The sequence below is a fragment of the Mesoplodon bidens genome (genome assembly GCF_964165515.1).
Source record: "Mesoplodon bidens genome assembly, chromosome: 9".
Taxonomy (NCBI): domain Eukaryota; kingdom Metazoa; phylum Chordata; class Mammalia; order Artiodactyla; family Ziphiidae; genus Mesoplodon; species Mesoplodon bidens.
In genome coordinates, this window is record NC_138166.1 from 71,459,847 (window position 1) to 71,474,325 (window position 14,479).

A 14,479-nucleotide genomic window follows, 5' to 3' on the forward strand; every position below is an offset into this window, starting at 1 on the left:
TGAGCCAATATCTCATGTTAAATGTTCTTACTACGATGAAGAATAGAAACAAATGAAATTTGATTTTAAAGTGTTTTTACGTATTTGTGTAAATATGGTCATGTATTTTTACACAGTTCCACCCGGCAGCTCTGACTTTTGCTCTGGGTGAAGTCCAAGAGAGCAGAATCCTTTATGTAACTGACCTAGCATTACTTCTACCTTTAAATTAATTAATGCTCATTGTAGTGAGCTCTCTATATTTCTGTGGGCAGTTTCACAGCATTTAGCCTTTGCGGAACCAGCTTTAAAAAATCTTAGTTATGTCCTTTCTTGATATTTGCAGCATCTGTACAAAATGATAATGGTATGATGTTCCTCTCATGTAAATGCCTGATGCAAAAAGAAAAAATGCTGGTTGCAAAACACCTTCCAAACCCTTCATAAATTTTGGTAGGAATGGAATAACTATTCATATAGAATATGGACTCCCTTCTGAATAATTTTAAAAAACCTTTCCCCATTCCTCCAAAGCCTATGATTGTTTCTTTTATGCTATTAGCGTATATCCACATTGCCCAACAACTGGACTTAAACCTGTGAGTTTGTTGCTCTGCCGGGGTTTGGTTGTTTATTTTCTCTTCCCTGAAAGGTTGGTTATACTATCAGCCTTTGTAACCAATGGTCAATTATTACATTCTCAGATGTGGTTATAGTTCACTAGTTTGTTTTGAGATAAGAAAATAATTCTTAGGTTTCACCATTCTCTGAGAAGACCTATGCTGAATGTTCAAAATTATAACCACATCTGTGTGAAAACAGTATCTAAAATGTTAGTGTAATTTTTACTTTTGAATGTCAATTACACATTATGACCTATATAACAAATGCATTTTGTTTATTCAGATTTATTCAGACAGAGGATTTTGTATTATGCTGTTTTGCAGTAGAATTCAAAAGACACTTTTTTTTACACTTAAGGTTTGCACAATGTATTTTTTTTCTCTTGTTTAGAAAACAATTGAATGATACTATTTCTTTTAGGAGATATCTTCATTTTTGTTAATTAAAAGACAGGAGAGTAGAAACAAAGAGTTCCAAGTAACACATTAGAAAACTAAATCTCTTTCTTGAGTATCCAGGAGTTCCTAGGAAAATATAAATACAGCAAAATTAAACCACCTAGTAATTGTTCACTTCATCTAATACAGTTCCTTAAAAGAAGACAGTTCAAACTCTCTGGGAATGTTTGAGTGATGCCGTCCTCTCCTACCACAGCAAACCTTAAATAAATTTGTAATCCAGTTTAAAAGGCTAGAAGAAATTAGAAAAGGGAGTGTTTGTAATTGTGAACTTTTATCCAGGACATCTTTGAGTGTCTTAGCTTAAATTGGATGCTGCCCCTGTGTGTATATACATACACACACATACACACATCATATTTCTCAACACACTGAAATCATCATCCTTTACATATTCTTCATTGTACTGCACATTACATGAGAGCAGGGCTGTGGCTTTATCTCAGAGCCCGGACAGTGCCTGGCATATAGTCAGCAACCAATCCACGCATGTGAATGTGTAAATGTAAGAGAATCCTAATTTGCCTCTCTGGCTCTGCTTTTGCCTTTTCCAATTTCTTAGTTTTCTTTACTGGCTTAAGTTTTTTTTTGTTTCTTTGTTTTTTTTAATTAAGCTTTTTCCCCCTTATCCAGTTAAGTGATCATTTGATTCTTAAGTTATCATTTGGTATATAATTAAGTGATCATTATGATCACTGTGATCAATATTCTATGACATGTTTTGTTTTTTCTTGAGGTTTAAGTTACTAGAATAACATGCTTATTAAAATAAAATCTGTATGCTGCAATGATGATATGTTCTTTGTTTATTTTTAAAGTTAGCTTCTTGCTTTTTCTTTTGTATTTAAAATTGACTTTGGTCAAAGAAATACATGCACAGAGTTAAAAAAATCAAATAAAACAGAAGGCTTATTCTAATGAAAAATAGCAGACCTCTGCCTTGTACCTTCCCACTGCCCAGTCCAGCTATACAGAGGCAACACGTTTCTGGTGTTTACATCCATAGTTTTAACTGATATTCTTATTGCTATTTCTTGATTTATCAGTTTTCAACATTAATTTTGATTAATGAAAATGGAGAAACTAGTGGGAGAGAAAGGCACGTCAATAAAAAAGTGAAATTAAAACTAAGCTGATATAGGCTGTACTAGAGCTCAGCACACGGTGTTTTGGGTCCATAAAAAGCAGGTTGACATTTTAGGTCTTCCAGATTGCTTTTAAGAATAGCTGTATTGTTTATGCTTCCATCAGCAGTAAACGAGAGTGCTGGTCTTTCTGCATTCTTGCCAACACTGGGTAGAATCCAGCATTCAAATTTATGCTATTCTGATGACAAGTGGTGTCTCATTGGTTTTTAATTTGCATCTTCTTGATAACAAGTGACTTTGAGCATTTTAAACTATACTTGAGAGCTATTCTGTCTTCCCCTTCTAAGAAAGTATACCATTTTAAGTTTTTTGCTTATTTTTCTATTAGCTTCCTCTGAGTATTTATTCTAATATTGATTCCTTGTTTGTGTTAGGTCTTCTCTCAGTTTATCTGTGAAATTTACTTATGGTATTATTCACTGAAAAATTCTCATTTTGACTTAGCCAAATCCATCAATTTTATGCCTCATTATTTATGCTTTTTGGGTCTTGTTTCAGAATTGCTTTTTACTTCTAATTCTCAGAAAGACTCGCCTAAATATTTTCTATTAGCTTTGAAAAGATAACTTTCACATTTAAAACTCTTTAATCTAGGTGGAATCCAAATTTGTATATGGTGTGAAATAAGGAGCTAAGTTTACTTTTTGCCATAACCTGAGACTATTTTTCTTTCTCCATACAATAAGTCAATAGCAGCCTTTCCTTTTACTTTTGATATCATCCTTATCATACATAAAGTTAGTATTGATATGTGGATTTATTTCTGAACTCTATATCTCAGTGTCCGTCCCTGGCCTTGTATTGTATCCTAACGTTTGGTAGAGTGGGTTCCTTCTCTTTGCTCTTTATTTTTTAATTTAACTTTGATAATGATAGACCTTTTATAGCATATACTTTAAAATGTGTTTTTAGGTTTTCTTTAAAAATCTAGAACTTATAGACTGTTATAGGAAAAATTGATATCCATGAATACAGGAAGGGGGGGAAATAAGCCAATATGGAGTTAGGAAATAATTTAGACTGTTATATTTTAATAAGAAATCTTTTGGTGGCATATAGCAGGCAAGAAATAATCATGGAAGAAAGATTAACACAAGGAAAGTCAAGGGTGGAGCCTGCTCCTATGCAAAATTTTGTCATTGAGAGAAATATAGAGAACAGAAGCAATAGAGGAAGAATGCTAGAATGTTAACAACAGGAGTTTGAATTACCTACATTTCTGTGACTTTGAGTTACCTAATACTTAAGATGAACTAAAACAGTGATTTCAAGTTATGCTTTTCAGTGTAACTAAAGCTTCGTGGAATACCTCCAAGGCAACTGAGGAGAGAATAGTGGTGGAACTGAGTATTTGGGGTCCTGATTCAACCAGAATGTTTCGTTTCTATCTGTTTAATTAATTGACCTCTCACTAAGATTGCATTGGAAGAAAGAATTTTTAGCCAAAAGTGTTTGGACATAATTTAAATAAAATTACTGAAATGCCTAAATGTTCAACAGATATGGCATATGATGTCATTCATCATTTTCAATGCCTGTGGCAGACATTGCTAATTGAACAATTAGCAGACTTAGTAGACTTAGATTTAGTCTTCCTACAGCTTTTCGTGTGGTCCCTACCAGTCAGAGTTGTTTTATGAGTCGAAGTCCATTTACTATCTATACACTAAGTCCTATCATTTTGTTGGACCTTCAGAACACTTATTTTAGCCTAAGAAATGTATGAGCTAAATCATTCAGATTAAAGAAGTAAGAGACTAGAAAAGAGAGTGGTTAAATAGGAAATGGGTATGGAAAATATAAATTCAAATAAGTATTAGGGTAATAACCCTTACATTGTGATTATAAGGAGAAAATGCTTACTACCAACTTGTTAATTGTGGAAAGGCCTACAAAGCTCATTAAGTATGTGCTGAAGAGGCAGTTGAAATCAGCCATGTTTTCAGTTGGGAACCTTGAGACATAAATGATTTTATTCTATAAATTGCAAAATTTAATCATCAAAAGTTTAAACTTGGCAAATCAATGTAAGAGTCGGAAGTAAAATCTGCATTTCTTAGAAATGCATCTAGTGCTGCTTCTGCGGTCCTTGCCTTGTACCAATCAATGGATTTAAAATTCTCTAAATTAAAATGTAGAAAAGTAATTTTATACACATTTGAAGATCCACAAAGCAATGAATGCATTATGCTTATTTGAGGTTGAATGTGTTTTATGTTCTGTGAAGTCATGGAACTAATTGGGACATAAATGCAAACTTAATTTTCAAAGCAGTGACAATTATTTGTCTCTGTTAACAGGGCTACTCTAATGTGATGCTGGGATTGAATTTACCTAGGGCTCCATATCAAGGTTGACTCGAAAGTCTTGCGGAAGATCTGGAAGAAATAGGTAAGTGGTCTTTTGGTGATAAGTCTCTTTTGTTCGTTGTGCTTATTTTTGTTTTTCTAATACTTATTTTGTCCTTTAATTTTTGGGTTAAATATCTTTGCCCAAAGGTTAAAAAAATTGTCAGTGAACCGCAGAGACATATCAAGGATGGCACTGTCTCTTCTGTTGGGTTTTTCATTTCACGCCTTGCTGTGCTCCTTCTTCCTTTTAAAACTGGTCTCACTTTGTTTTTGAAAATTAACACAAATTTACGCGGAATGTGAATCTGGTTTTGAAATATTGAAATATTACTAGACAAGAAAAGTGCTTGGAGTATTTTCTGTTACCATTTTGCTGGCCTTTTATACCGATGTTTTAAATATTATTTTATTAAGGCCCGGGTGATATTGAGGTTTTGGGGAGGATCTAGAAATGTCAGCAACTAAAGAGTAGAATACTAGTAATGATTTTTTCTTGAAAGTTTAATTTTTTTAAATAAACTTTTTGAGATCTAGCAAGTCAGCTGTTTAGAAAGCATTTGTTTACTTTTTAATGTTATACTTCTTTGAATTTAATGGTAGTTTTCCTTGATATTTACAATGTCAATTTAGATAACTTTAAATCCATTGTTTGGTACAAAATAAGGACCACAAAGACAGCATAAGTTGCATTTCCAAGAAATGCAGACTTTATCTCCCACTCTTACTCTATAATGTTTCTGTGAAATTAGTTTTTAAGTGTCATTCTTGACTATGGTATCAATCAAGCAGTGTGTTATAGGTGGCCAAATCTGTAATAATATACTTATAAAAAGAAAACTGAAAGAAATTCTAGATGAGTTTACATCATTTTTCTCTCTAGTCTTTACCCTCAAAGAGAGGGGAACCCCTGGTGCCCTGACTTCTTCAGATTCCTTTTTTTATTGCCCATTCCACCCCAGAATTCTTTATCAAGGGGGTTTACCGTAAGTGTAGGAAGTGTCTCAGGATCCTCACCAGAATTCTTTATCAAGGGGTTCACCATAAGCGTAGGACAGTTCTCAGGATCCTCACTGCGATGACTGCATTGCTCTAAACTTTTCTAAAACTTTCTGTAGATAGAGACTCCATATCTTCCCTGAGAGATTTTTGTCAATGTGCTTGAATTATATAGTCAATTATTTCTCAGGTACTGTTTTGCCTATGGAGTTTTTCTTGTTCTGTACCAACTTTATAATTTTGTCAGACATACAAACAAAACGATTCCACATTTATTTAGCATGTAAGATTTTTGAAACACTTTGGCAACTTTTTACTTCATTTTGCTCTTTCATTAAACTTATTAATTTTACTCTTGCATTGCTTATGATTTAAGTAAGGTTGACATTATTATTCATTGTTTAGTAAGTGGAGAAACTAAAAGACAAAGAATTTCAATGACTTGGGGAAAGTAGTATAGCTTGTTGTGATCTTATAGCTAATAATGAACTGTTACGTGTTATTAGAACCCATACCTGCTTACGCTCAGTCTTTCTTTTTTCTGAGTTAGTGATTTATGCTTACTATAGACAATGGTTATGTTGATATATCCCGTCGTTGTAAGACCTTTTATATTTAAATTCTCATTTGTTGAGTAGTAACAGGACATTTGTTTTAGTAATAGCCGGGGGATTTTAGGTTTATAAGTAAGAGTTGCCCGACAGTGAACATCATGGAACCATGAAAGAAATGACTTTTAGGAAATAGAGAGTCTTTTTCCCGGAAGGGTACATAATTGTGTATGTATGAAAATACATAGCCATTTTCAAGAAATACTAATTTTCTTCTTCCCTTACCACTCCTCTGTTCCTTTCCCCCAGAAATCCCTAAAGTAAATACTTGGTTGAATCTTCCTATTTTTGAACAATTATGCCCATTTTACCTCTCAGAGAGGTTACAGAACCTGACCTAGGTTATACTTCTGAAATGGGAACTAAAATATTTCACACAACTTCCAACTGAGAGTGTTTGTGTATATTGGTAAATGGTTAGTTGAGTGTGTATATGTATGTGTATATTTTACTTCATGGTATTTACAATTATTTCCAGAGTTTCTATTGTAAGAATATTAAATCCAAGTAAAAGATCAGTTTTAGTTATTTCAGTGGAGTAGAAATAAACTTCATTCACATACTCATAGAAAATTGCTGTAAGTTTCATAAATACTTGCTAAAAATTAGGCATCATACCTGACAAAATATTTGCTGTAATTTCATATTATTGAAAAGTAAATGAACTGTACAGGAAGATGATTTGGCCTAGGAGGGGCTGGGCAAGTGTTCAAATACATGGTGTGCATACATTTCTTGGCAAAAGGAAGCAGAGTGAATAAGACTGTAAACAAAGAGGCTATACAGAGTGTAGCTGTTGAGAATGTAAGCTTGGAAATCAGATTGTCTAGATTTGAATTATGGTTCCAAAACAAACCTACCATATGTGAAACCTTAGACAAGTCATTTAACTCTCTAACACGTAATTTCTGAATCTGGAAAAAAGAGATAGTAGTACCTACTTTATAGAGTCAATTTGAGGACTAAATGTTTGAATACATATAAAGGCCATAGTAAGCATTTTTTTTAAGTTGGCTGTTGTTTTGTTCCCCATTATATTAATCTCAAAGTTTGACTGTATTATCCAGGCCACCTGGTCAGTATCCAGAATAGCATTCTAACTTTGGTCCATGAAATGGTAAAAAGGAACTAATTTGTAAATGTACGTTCTGTGATTTGATTAGCATGTGCATTAGTTTTTGATTTCTATATAAGATGTTACATATTTTAAAGCTTAAAACGACATACATTTATTATCTTAACAGTTTTCGCAGGTCAGGAGTCCAGGCATGGCTTAGCTCAGGATCTTACAAGGCTACTCAAAATATTGGCCAGGCTGCATTTTCATTTGGAGTTCAGGGTCCTCTTCCAAACTTACTGGGCTTTGGCCGAATCTAGTTCATTGCATTTGTAGGACTGAGATCCTCAAGTCCTAGAGGTTATCCACAGTTCCCAACCATGTGGCCCGCTCCATATGCAGTTCACATCATAGTTGCTTGCTTCTTTAAAGTCAGTAGGAGAGTTCCTACTAAATACTAGCAAAATAGAACCATATATGTATGTGTGTGTATATGTATTAACATAACCATTGAAATAACATCCCATAAGCTTTGCCATATTCTGTTAGAAGCAAGTCACAGTCCTGCCTACATGCAAGGGGAGGGAATTATACAGGGCATGAATGTGGGGACCACACTAGAGTCTGTCTGCCACAGCATGTTGAATTTCTTAATTTAAAATTCATTTAACCTATTATTTTAGGGTTTTTTACAATTATGTAAGATTTAATAAAAAAGGAATATTGTCACTAACTGTAAAATTTTATTCTCAGTTATGTTCACAGTATAAATCCCAACAGGCCATTCCTCCCTGCCTAATACTGATCCATTATTTTAAGCTGGCTAACCACCAGACTAAAACAGCCTGCCCTGGTATTTAATACTCTCCAGGATCTGACAAAACCCCAGTATCCGACATTTCCTCCCCATTACACTGATATGTATACCTTGAACTACATGCCTTACACTTGCCCACATCTTTGTTGATGCATACCCTACTGTTTCTTTCCCTTTCTCCATGCCTGTAATGCACATTTACATCTCTACTTCTTCCATTACATACTTCCTGTTTCTTTCCTCCTTTTTAGCCAACCCAGGACTTTTCCTGCATAATATCATGTGTGTATTTCCTGTAGCCTTGCACAAAATAGTATCTTAAAAAATATTCTCTAAATATATGAAATACCTCCTTGATTCAGAACAGTGGTTGATTTGAGAATCATATTTCAAAGGATGTTCTTTATAAATTATCCACTCTTACGCTGACTCAGTAATCTGAAGTGTACCTCAGTCAACCCTTAAATGACCTTTAGGAATCCAGTACAACTTACATATTTGGAACTGATTGCACATGGGAAGAATGTGAATGATTATTGTCCAGAGGGTGGGCTGTGGTAGGCAGCCTCTAAAATGGTCCTTAATGATCCTCATCTCCTAGTTTTCATACAATTGTATTTTTCCCTCCCACATTTACCAGAGTTGCTCCTTCTTGCTGATATAGAATATGGTACAAGTGATGGGATTTTGCTTTTCAGATTGGGTTATACAAGATATTAGGACATCTGTTTTGGGTGTTCTTGCTTGTTTCTGTTTCTCTCTGTTTCTTCCTCTCTCTCTCTCTCTCTCTCTCTTTCCCTTCCTTCTTCCCTCTCTTCCTCCCTCCTTCCCTTTCTCCCTCTCTTTCTCTTCCTTCCTCCTTCCTTTCCTTCCTCCCTCTTTCCCTCCCTTCCTCTCTTTCTCTCTCTTTCACTCTCTCTCCCTTCCTCCTTCCCTCCCTTCCTTCCTCCTCCCCTTTCTCCCTCTCTTTCTCTTCCTTCCTCCTTCCTTTGCTTCCTCCCTCTTTCCCTCCCTTCCTCTCTTTCTCTCTTTCACTCTCTCTCTCTCCTTTCCTCCTTCCCTCCCTCTCACCTTCCCTTTCTTTCTCTTTCTCTCTCTCTCCTTTCCTCCTTCCCTCCCTTCCTCCCTCCTTCCCTTTTTCCCTCTTTCTCTCTTTCACTCTGTCTCTCACTCTCAGCCTCATGACCTGTTCTGGGGGAGGCTAGTTGCCTTGGAGAGGTCCATGTGGTGAGGATCTATGCCCTCTTGCCAATAGACATGGAGGAACTGGCAATACCCTGCATCTTCTTGAGGAACCCTGAGCCTAAGCCACCCAGCTGAACTACTCCTGGATTCCTGATCCTCAGAAAATGTGTGACATAATAAATGTGGTTTTTTTTTGTCAAAACCTGCTAAATTTGGAGGTAATTTTTTTATGTAGCAGTAGATAATTAATACATTTTATAATATATTACCCCTAAAAATTATTTCCACTAATTTCATTACTGGCCTGGACTTTGCAGGGAATACAAGGATTAAAGGTATACTGGATATGTTGTCTCTAAAGTAAATGTAATGGGGTAGGCATGCATGTTTATAAGAAAGTGAGCCAAGTGAGAAGAAAATGTGAAACGTTTAGGTTTCACCTGGAATACTGATTTTATAATACGCAGAGGCCACTTTTAGTCTCTTGTTCATTGATCACATTAGTGTTGGAGAGTCATGCTTCCTCAGGACTGGGTGGGTATGGGTACTGGTCTGGTACTGGTTTTCTTATAGAAGAGCTGTTTGGAATAGTTAAAAACACTCTTACCTTTACAGAATCTGAGTTCAAAGAATCTATTCTACTAATCTGTCATGCTAGTTTTCCATTCTTCTCCTTTAATGTCCTCATAGAGTTGTAAAGAATAGCGTTACACGAAAACATCTAGATATATGTACACATAATTGGGGTGCTGTACTTTGAAATGTTAAATTAGAAAAATAATACATTTGGTCTCCAGAAAAGTGAGTTGAGAAGTATGTATCAGCAAGTAATAGAACAACATTTTTGTATAAATTCACATTAAACCGTCATTCCAAATTTCCCTCCTATTGATTATATTGTGATGATAGAACCTGGGCAAAAATACAGCATTATATTAAAAAAAACAAAAAAATGGAAATTTATTCCTATAAAAAAAAGAGTTTACATTTATAGTTTTAAATTTGTGGGTTGGAGTGATCCACTAGTAAAATTTTTGAAACTATTATACAAAATAGCAAATTATGGATTTTTAACTGGCCTGCTTTTCAATTCAACTGAACATTAAGTACTTTTGTAATGGTCTTATTTGCTGGGAAGAGCACCATTACAATAATCTGCTTTTTACAGCCCATCTCAAATATGAACCAGCATCACTCATTACAAAGTTTGTACTTTGGGAGACATTTTCACGGCATCTAACAGGACTGCCCCACATTTCTTGGAATTCATCTTTAATGATATCATTTTCCAAAATGAGTTGTTGCTCAAACGTACTGACTGTTTTGTGGTTAAAATCTAATCCAGCGGCTCTATTTAAAATGTCATACACATTTGTAAGGAAGGGTGCACTGAAACTACTGTTGTATAAGTGATTGCGTAAAAATGTTATAGAAGAAATGTTATGCAGCTTGAGTGTTTTTAGGGTTTTTTTTCCCCTCTATAATATCCGAGGGGTGAATATGAGACTTCATTTTTAACTGTTGGCATTTCAAGTTTTTACTAGTGGCAGCTGGAGTACAGAGGACTATTACTGTAGGTGTCATGTTAAATAAAGTTAGTCTGAAGCCTCCTTTTAGCTGTCAGCCTTACTAAGGAGTTTTTCATGTGTTGAACCCAGCACCTGGTATTGTGTAAGCGATGCTTGGGATAGCCTGAGGAGAGAGCTTTCTTTCTCTTCACTGTGGCTTTATTAGGCCTGCTCTGCCTTATCCAACTTTCTAGCTGCAACTCAGAGCACAGTAGGTCTAATATAGATTGACGCCTTTGCCTGAAGACTGATTGAAACCTGTGTCTCAGAGTTGCTAATGCTCACTGAACCATTTTATTGAAGATAAAGTAAATAAAATAGATTGCCGTATGAGAATTCTCTGAAATCAAATGGAATAATTTGGCAGGTTTAAGCCCATGAAGAAGGCAAAGCAGTGAAACAGATGTGAATACTCCTCGTGTTCAGTATATCAAGGGAAAAATATTCTTGTTATATTGGGCCTAAATATTCATTCTTGTCCATACAATTAAAGGTTAAGCATAAGTCTCAATTGCCGTTTTATTTTTGGTCTTAAACAGTGGGTCCTCTGCATGAAAGTAATATGGATAAGAACTTTTGAGACTACAATACTGTGATGATTTTTTCTTTGTCTTTTTCCGACACTTAAATGCATGGATCAGTAGCCTCAGGGAATTTAATAAATAACACAAATGAATGGATTTGCCAAAGCGCACTCTAGATTCATAAGGTTGGAAAATAACAGTAAACCTTAGTCTACTAAAAGATGCTAGTGATCTTGAGTGTTTTATTCATTAATTAAGAGTATGTGTTCACATGAGAACACCCTTTTTTGGACACTATCCTGTGATTTTTTTTATTTTTTGAATACAAGTGTTAGGTTTATATAAAGAATTTAAAAATATTTATTTTGTATATATTATCATCTGAAATAATCTTGGAGAGGAATAAAGAAGTTAGAGTGACCTTAGCATCTGGAATTCTATGAGATTTTAATGACAGTAGCATATGATGCCATGATAACATGTATTGACATATTTAATTTGTAAAATACAAGGATCTGAGCACCTGTGTGAAAATGTGTGGAAAGACTGATGCAGGGAAATGAAGATCTGTTATTTGATTGCCTGGGTCAGATTAAAAGTAAATATTTATAGAAGAAAAATCAATAAAAGGGTTTTGTTAGAAAAGTTTCTGAACTTGCTAATTAAAGACAGCATTTCTCTTCCACATTATAAAGAATCTGTCACGTTAATAATTTCTTCTGTAATTTCTCTTGTGGCTTCTCCAAATTCAAGATAACTTCAGTTTATACCCTCTTAAATGTTTAGTTCATTTTTAAAAAATCTGCTAATATATTTTATTCATTTATTTCTCAGGTAATGATTCATGCTTAATTTTAGTTATAGTCATTAAATACATGTTTTCTTGTCTCTGGGTACCCAATAGTTTTATCAGTTCTCACAACTATGAACTATTTATGCCATAATGATTTCAACTGTCATCAGTTAGATGTAAAGCATACATGACACTCTCATGTTAGGAATGAGCCATCTTAAAGAAATCTTTGACACTCTTTTTTGACCTCTTAAGTAATATTATCAGTTAATAAGTGCTTGATTCTTAACCATAAATGTGACCCTTTTTCCTCCATAGGGTTCAGTAGGGTTCAGGGTGACTCTGAGAGCATGCAAGGCTGAATGGAATAAACATGCTTCATGTTCTCTTGTGAGTGAACTCAAGGAGAAGTTACTACATTTCAGTTTTCCTCATATAGCAAGGCTATAAGTATAATCAGCTACCCAATATTTATTAAATAATTTTATATTCTTAGTGTTCTAGTGCCCTTACATTTTATATTTGTTTTCTTCATTGTTACACTCTGTACATATTTCTCTCTGATTAACCAGAAATGTTAAAGTTCATTCCTCTCTCCAGAACTGCATCTCATTTACTCTGGACTCCAACCATTTATCTCCTTTGACATTTTGGTTTTCATTGTGAACTTGCCTTCAGAAAATCATGTGTAAAGAATTTTTCTTGAAATGAGGAGAGCATTACACTGAGACTCTGAGAAGCCTTAGTCCTTTACAAATATATTCTACACATTTAGCAACATGCCAGACTGCAAATGAGAGGAACTTGTAGTAAAGAGGTGCATTTAGTGTGTCTGTTTCTGATCCCACTCTTGATTTCTTTATACCCTACTTTTTTCTTTCTGGTCACCTTTTGTTCCTTTGCACTTAATTCTACTTTTCATAATACTTTATTGTCTCTTTATATTGCTAGTTTTGAGATTGTATGAGTTCTTCTAGCATTATAATCTGGTCCCTCAGACAGTATCCTGAGCTCCACATGGTGATGATGGAGATGATGATGATGATGATGATGATAGCTGACATTTAAATTAGTTAGTACTGGATACTCTTCTAAGATTCACCAGTATTCACTCTTTATTTTTTTTTTACAACTTTATTGGAGTATAATTGCTTCACAATGGTGTATTAGTTTCTGCTTTAAAACAAAGTGAATCAGTTATACATATACATCTGTTCCCATATCCCTTCCCTCTTGCGTCTCCCTCCCTCCCACCCTCACTCCCAGTATTAACTCCTTTAATTCTCACAACCTATGAGTTAGATACTTCTGAGGTAGAGAACATTATTGTCCCCAATTTACAGGTGAAGGAGTGGGGCCCAGAGAGTTGCACAGTTCATGTGTGGCAGAACTAGGATAGGAGCTAAGGCAGACTAGGTCCAAAGCCCTTTAATGCTCTGTTGCTCAGGACTGTTGAATAGCCCTTCTTCTCTTGTGGTTCTTACTTATGGCCCAAAACACAGTGTGTATTTAAGCATAAAGAGGTTTATGATGCAGTTTTGTTGTTGTTGTTGTTGTTTTGTGGTAGGCGGGCCTCTCACTATTGTGGCCTCTCCCGCTGCGGAGCACAGGCTCCGGACGCGCAGGCTCAGAGGCCATGGCTCACGGGTCCAGCCGCTCCACGGCATGTGGGATCTTTGCGGACCGGGGCACGAACCCGCGTCCCCTGCATCGGCAGGCGGACTCTCAACCACTGCGCCACCAGGGAAGCCCGATGCAGTTTATAGCTCTGTATATTAAATGCTTGGAGGCTAGCACAGTCCAAATGAGTTAACTTCTGAATTATAGAATATATTTTTAAATAAAGCACTTCTTCCAAATGGAAAAACATGGACTAAGGTATGAAAATATTAGTAAGAATCCATAAAATCTGTTTAAGAAGTTGGTGAGAATGAGTTGTAATGAGTGTCTCAGTCAATATAAAGGGATTGCTTCATAATTACTCTAAAATTTTATTAGGCTGACTATGCATCCTGAAACCTTATTTTTATTTTCACTGTAGGTTTAGCAATTTTCCTTTATAATTGTAACAAAGATACGTTAGAAGTTAATTCTGAAATCTTAAAAATATACAACTAGTAGCTAGACAGCTGTATTATACATCATCCAGGACATTTTTGAGAGTATTATTATTATTAATATTATTATTTACCCTAGACAACAAGTGTGCCTTGGAGTTGTCTTAGGTGAAGATGTATAGTCACTCTGCTTGAAGTAGACACTACTGGTTGTTGCTTGAACATCCTTTCTCTTTTACCAGAACCCTGATGTTGTTGAGATATACGTCATTACTCCGCATAGCATATACTTCATGGGAAACTGACCCTAT

At 35.2% G+C, this 14,479-nt stretch overlaps 1 protein-coding gene across 9 annotated transcripts in view; it reads left to right on the top strand.

Moving 5' to 3' along the window:
- Positions 1-14,479, top strand: part of FOXP2 (forkhead box P2) — a 536,551-nt gene that overhangs the window by 162,407 nt on the left and 359,665 nt on the right. For all 9 annotated transcript variants that reach the window (XM_081243526.1, XM_081243523.1, XM_081243529.1 and 6 more), the window contains one exon: positions 4,510-4,600. The gene's annotated coding sequence lies outside the window, so the exon portion shown is untranslated. The remainder of the gene's footprint in view (positions 1-4,509; positions 4,601-14,479) is intronic.